Below are 7,081 nucleotides of genomic sequence, written 5' to 3'. Positions count from 1 at the left end.
CGATGATCAGTTAAATTCCTTTCCGTACACGGAGCAGATGAAGAACCGCTTCTTGGTGTGGACTCACCTGTGGATCAGCAGGTGTTGATATAAAGTGACTCCCTTCCCACATGCGGTGCAGATAAACAGCCTCTCCCCAATGTGAGTGGGTTTGTGTATCAACAGATTACTTTTGCTTTCAAAGCTCTTCTCATAGTCAGAACGTTTAAATGGTTTCCCATAGAATCGTCGAATGTTTACAGAAGGAGACCATTTGACCCCTTGTGGCTGGGCTGGCTCTCTACAAGAGCAACACACCAAGTTCCATTCCCCCGCCAATTCCCCATAGTCCTACAAATTGTTTCTCTTCAGAAGATTTCTCCAATTTCCTTTTGAAGTACACGTTTGAATCTGCCTCCACGACACGCTCAGCTAGTGCATTCCAGATCTTAACCACCGGCTGCACAAAGAAGGTTTTTCCTCAAGCCGCCTTTGCTTCTTTTGACAATCACTTTAAATCAGTGTTGCTTGGTTCTTGCCTCTTCCACCAATTGCAACAGTTTCTCCCTATCTATTCTCTCCAGACCCTTCGTTATTTTGAGCACCTCTATCAAATTTCCTCTCACGTTTCTCTGAGGGGAATGGTTCCAGCTTCTGCAGCATATACCTATCAGAATTTCCTTGCCCTGCAACCAATCTTGTAAATCTTTTGTGTACCGTTTCAACTGCGTAAGCATCCTTCCTAAAGTGTGGTGCTCAGATCTGGACACAATCTCCAGTAGAGGCAGATCCAGCATTTTATAAAGCATTACCATAACTTCCTTACTTTTGTATGCTATCGCTCTATTTATAAAGCCCAGGATTCCACATGCTGTATTAACTGCTTTCTCAACCTGCCTTGCAACCTGCAGTGATATGTGCTGATATATCCCCAGATCCCTCTGCTCCTGCACTCGTTTTAGAATTGTACCCCTTATTTTAAATTGCCTCTTCTCGTTCTTCCTACGAAAATGAATCACTTCGCACTTTTCTACATTAAATTACATGTCACATGTCCGCCCATTCCACCAGCCTGTCTATGTCTTCTTGCAATCTCTCACTACCCTCCTCACAGATCACAATACTTCCAGGTTTTGTGTCATCTTCAAATTTTGAAATTATGCTCTGCACCCCCAACTCTAAGTCATTAATTTAGATCAAAGAAAGCAGTGGCCCTAATGCTTACCCATGGGAAACCCCACTAAATATCATCCTCCTGTCTGAGCAACAACTGTTCACCACTACTCGCTTATCTCTCAGCCAACCTAGAATCCATGCTTCTACTGTCCCTTTTATTCCATGGGCTCTAATTTTGTTGACATATCTGTTATGTGACACCTTTTAAAATGTCTTTTGGAAGTCCATGTACACCACATAAACCACATTACCTTCATCAACCTTTCCATTGCCTCATCAAAAAAAACTCAAGCAAGTAGTTAAACATGATTTTCCTTTAACTACTCCATGCGACTTTCCTTAATAAATCCAAATTTGTCCAAATAATTGTTACTTTTCTCATGGATTATTGTTTCTAAATGATTTCCCACCCCCAAGGTTAAACTGATTAGTTTGTCGATGTTGAGGTTGCAATCGCACACTTTTTGAGCAATGATGTAATATTTGCAATTCTCTGGTCCTCTGGCCGCACACTTATATATGAAGGATTGGAAAATTATGGCCAGTATCTCCAGAATTCCCTGCCTTGCTTCCATCAGTAATCTTGGATGTATCTCATCAGTTTCTGTTGACTAAGCAACATTACGTACGGTCCTCCCGTGACTGAGAGAGTGAGCGATTACCCCGTAACCTTCTGTATTCCAGGGAATACAGGTTTAGTTTATCTAATTTTTCCTCACAACCTGACCCTTGGAGAATGCCCATCTTCCCAAACACTTTGGCTTCATCGGCCATTTAGCAGCTTATCATGGACCACATAGGCTGCTTGAAAAAAATGTATCGAATCTGGTTGTCTTCCAAATTGGTTTATTTTATATTAAAGGCATGTAATCAGTAGGTATGGAATTGAGTTTGTGTCGGAGCTGATGAAATTTGTGTTTCGTCATCACAGTAGCTAATTGGACGAATTTGTTGCATTTTCAAACATGGACGTTGGATAAGCAGTCTGATAATTTCGCAGCACTGGAAACGTGAAGAGAAATGGCTGTGCGGTAGAGTTGAGTGTCATAAGAATACATGTCAAAAATAACGCTGTGATTTCAAATGATACCGCTGAGGGACAGCAGTTAGACGAGGGAGAGGAAGGGGGCACGGACATTGGGGGCACCAGTATTTACAATGTGGTAACTGAAAGGGTAGTTATTGATGGTGATTCTATGGCTACGATTAGAAATATAAGAAAATAACATAAGGACATAAGAAACAGGAGAAAGAGTAGGCTATTTGGCCTCTCGAGCTTGCTGCATCATTCATGGCTGATTGGATTGTGGCCTTACTCCACTTTAATGCCTGCCCCAAAAACTCTTGGCTCCTTTGTCAATGAAAAATCTGCCTATCCCAGCCTTGAATACGTTGATTGACCCAGCCGCTAACTCTTTCTGGGAAAGAGCATTCCAAACGCTAACAACCCTGGAGGAGAAGAAATTCCTCCTCATCCCTGCCTTCAATGGGAGATTTCCGTATTTTTCAGATTGTGCCCTACAGTTCCAAATTCCCCCACGAGAGGAAACATCCTCTCTGCAGCTATCCTGTCAAGCCCCCTCAGAATCGTACATGCCTCAATAACATCACTTCTCATTCTTCTAAACGCCAAACACTATAGGTTCAACCTGCTTAACCTTTCCTTAGAAGACAAACCACTCATCCCAGGAATCAGCCGAGTGAATCTTCTCTGAACTGCTGCCAATACAAGTATATGCTTCCTTAAGTATGGTGACCAAACCTCTATAAAGTACTCTAAGTCTGTCTCAGCAACGCTATGTGCAGTTTTAGCAAGAATTCCCAACTTTATACTCCACCCCGCCTTGCAATAAATGTCAGCATTCCATGTGCCTTCCTAATTACTTGCTATTTCTACATGCTTAATTATTCTGATTCATGTGCAACGATACCCAGGTCCCCCTGCACCGCAGAATTTCTCCATCGCTCTCCATTTTAATAATATTTGTTTTTTCCCCCTATTCTTCCAAGTTAAGTAGTCTAGCTCACATTTTCACAATTATACTCCATTTGCCAATGTTTTTCCCACTCACCTAACCAATTCTAACCCTTCATATAACTCTGCATCCTGCTCACAATTTGCTTTCCGACCTATTTTCGTATTGTGATCAAAATTGGCTACAATTCAGTCGGTCACTTTATCCACTTTATGTAATTCATTAAAATAGACTGTAAATAGTTGCCACCCATCACTGATCCCTATGGCACCTCACGGGTTACAGTTTTCCAATCGGAATATGACTCATTCATCCCAAGCCTTTGCTTCCTGTTAGTTAGCCATTCTACATATATTCTAATATATTTCCCCCAGCAGCATAAGCACATATCTTGTGTAGTAACCTTTTATGTGGCATCTTATCGAATGCTTTTTGGACATGCAAATGCACTACATCTACTGGTTAGAGGTTAACATCAGTAGGGATAGCGAGCACTGAATTCCTAAAGGCAGATCATGGTTGACAAATCCAATTAATGTATTTGATGAAATAACAGTGAAGGAATGTTGAAGGGAATGTGGTGGATGCGGTCAATATGGAGTTTCAGAAAGTCTACGACAAAGTACAACATAAAAGGCATGTTAACAAAATTGAAGCATATGGAATAGACCGGTCAGTGTCTAATTGTATAAAACATTGGCTCAAGGACAGATAACGGGGAGATTTCTTAAATTATTTTTTTTTCCAGACCGGAGGATAGTAGATAGTGCTGTTCCTCCAGATCAGTGCTCGGACCTCTGCTCCTTTTGCTCTATATATTAATGACAAGGATTTGGAATACAGAGTAGAATTCCAAAATGTGCAGATGATGTGATCGCCTGGACCCTGCTGCCTGGGGAGGTGATGGAGGCAGGTAGATGGCAACGTTTAAGAGGCGTCTTGACAAATACATGAATAGGATGGGAATAGAAGGATACGGTTCCCGGAAGTGCAGAAGATTTTAGTTAGACAGGCATCAAGATCGGTGCAGGCTTCGAGGACCGAATGGCCTATTACTGTGCTGTGTTGTTCTTTGTTCTTTGTTCTTTGTTTTTGTTATTTGATGCCAAACTTGGAGCGATTGCAAACAGTGCGGATGTTGTGAACTGCCTGTAGCAGGAACTAGATAGGCTAGCACAATGGATAGACAAGTGGCAGATTACATTTAATGCAGACAAGTGTGAGGCGATGCATTTTGCCAAAAGGCATAGGGTAAGGCAATATAGACTTAATGACACAGCTCAAAACGGTGTGTACGAACAGAGGGACCGGGGGCAGCATGTGCATCAGTCTTTGACTGTGGCAGGATTTATTGAGAGCGTGGTTAGTAAATCTGGTTGCATCTTCGGCTTCATAAATAGAAGCATTGTGTACGATGGTGTAGAACCTATGATGAACCTATATAAAGATTTGGTTGGGTCCCAACTAGATCAATGCGTCCAGTTCCAGTCACACTTCAGGGAGAATATGAGAGTCATTGAGAGCTTGCAGAGGAGACTTTTCAGAATGGTTCCAGGAATGGGGGATCTGAGTTACAAGGTTAGGTTGGAAAAGCTGCGTTTGTTCTCTTTGGTGCAAAATAGATTGTGGGGAGTTTTGCTAGAGGTGAACAAGATATTACAGGCTTAGATAAGTTAGAAAAGGAAAAAAAATGTTCAGTTAGCTGCTGGTGAAAGGGCGAGGGAACACAGTTTAAAATTCTGGGCAACAGAGGCAGGGGGAATATTAGAAACTATTTTATTTATGCAATGAGTGTTTCTGTCCTGGAACTCACCTCCCACGTAGGTAGTGGAAGCAGAGACAATCAATGATTCCAAAAGGAAATTGGATAGGCACCTGAAGGAAATAAACTCGTAGGCTACAGAGAATGAGCGAGGGAGTGGGACTGACTGATTTCTGCTGAAAGCCGCCATGGCCTATGTGCGTCGAATGACCTCCTCCTGTGTAGTAAATGACTCTCTATGTCGTAATGACGCTATAAAGGACCGATAAGGTGTATGACGGGTTATAATGAACTATAAAAGCTTACAATGCATTATTATAAAGTTCATAAAATATTATACATCATTATAAATACTATGAATAATTATATAATGTTATAAAGGATTACTCAGGATTATGAAGGGTGATAAAGGGTTATAGCGGAATATATTATTTTCAAAGAATTATTCAGGTTATTAGGTATTATGAAGGGTTATAAAGGATTAGAAGGGATTATAATTGGTTATAACGTTCATAAAGCATTATGAAGTGGTAAAGTCTCCATAAATTAGTGTACAGGGCTATGATGAATCACAAAGTGTTATAAACGATTACGATTATTATAAAGTGTTATAAAGTTCTCAAATCATTATAAAGCAATACAAATTATAGCAATGCATTGTGAAGTGTTATAAATGTTTATAAAGGGTTATAAATAATTATAAAGGATTAGGAAGGATTAAAAGGGTTATACAGGATTACCACGGGGTTTAAGGGATTATTAGCTGTTAGAAAGTGCAATAAAGAGTTTTGAATGATTATAGACTTCTGTCAAGAATTGTGAATGATTGTGAAGGATTATAAAGTGCTATAAATGATTGCACAGGACTAGAAACAATTGCAATGTATAATAAACTGTTATAAAGGATTATAAAGGTTTGTAAAGGGTTATAACATATAAAACATATTATGGATTACAAAATATAAATTGATATTAGATGCTATAAAGTATTTTAAAATGTTACAGTGGATTCTGAAGCTTAAAAGTTTATAAAGGATTATAAAAAAAGAAAGAATTCTTAAAGATGATGAACGGTTATAAACGATTCAAACGATTATAAAAATAAAAAGGGTAATAAAGAATTACAAAGGCTTCTAAGGACTTATGAAAGATTATAAAAGGCTGCAAAGGAGTATAAATATTGTAAAGATGAGAGATTATTATGAACTGGTAAAAAGGGTTATAAAGGATTATGCTGGTTTATCGGATTATAAAGGAGGACAAAGAGTTAGCATCAGTAAAATAGTTATTAAGCATTATAAATTGCTTTTAAGGATTATAAAGATTATAAAGTATTACAAAAGTTTATAAAGTATTAGAACGGATTATCAAGGGTTCTGAAGGACCATAAAAGGTTGTGAATAATTTTAAATTGTCTGAAGGAACGCGAAGTATTATAAAGGTATCTCAAGTTCTATAACGGATTATATAGTATTATAAAGCATTATAAAGGGCTATAATTAAGGATTATAAATGTTTATAACGTGTCATAAAATAGTTAAAATGGTGAGAAAGTAATATAAAGAAGAGTAAAGGACTATAAAGGATTATGCAGTTCTTAAGATCATTTGTAATGATTCTAAGAATTGTAAACGATGATAAAGTTTCGAAATTATCATAAAGATTTATAAACGGGTATGAAGTACTTAAGGCTGAATCTTCTCACCACTTGCTCTATTCTTCCTGGTGTTGCAGTTTTGGTTGTTGCCTGGTTGCTGTTGAGACTGCCGGTTGGCCGGGCTGCTGGTGACGCTTTTCAGCAACAGACTCTGCCCTCAACGCGTTGGGCGGGGTCAGTGCGGTGGACGGGGCTGCTGTTGCCGCATTCTCCCAGCATACTCTGCTCTCAGCGTAGTGAGCTGTGTCAGCGCGATGGGCGTGTTCGGCAGTCATCAGACCCTGCTCACTGTTCATTTTGCCATCAGCATGGGAACAGGCTGCACCCTGTCTCCATAACGATAAGCTTCCCGCCCCATGACCCCAACAACACCTCCCACCCAGACCCGCACGCCCCACTGCTCTGACATAATAGGGCCAGTTTTAGGTCCCACCCCGCTGTCATCATAGTGACAGATGCAATACGTCAGCTGCTGGAAATGTGTAATGAAATTAGATGCTGTTGGAAATAGTCAGTGATTCGCTTCCTCTC

This window comes from Heterodontus francisci, unplaced genomic scaffold (genome assembly GCF_036365525.1).
Source record: "Heterodontus francisci isolate sHetFra1 unplaced genomic scaffold, sHetFra1.hap1 HAP1_SCAFFOLD_62_2, whole genome shotgun sequence".
In the NCBI taxonomy this organism is placed as follows: Eukaryota; Metazoa; Chordata; class Chondrichthyes; order Heterodontiformes; family Heterodontidae; genus Heterodontus; species Heterodontus francisci.
This window is presented reverse-complemented; position numbering follows the sequence as displayed.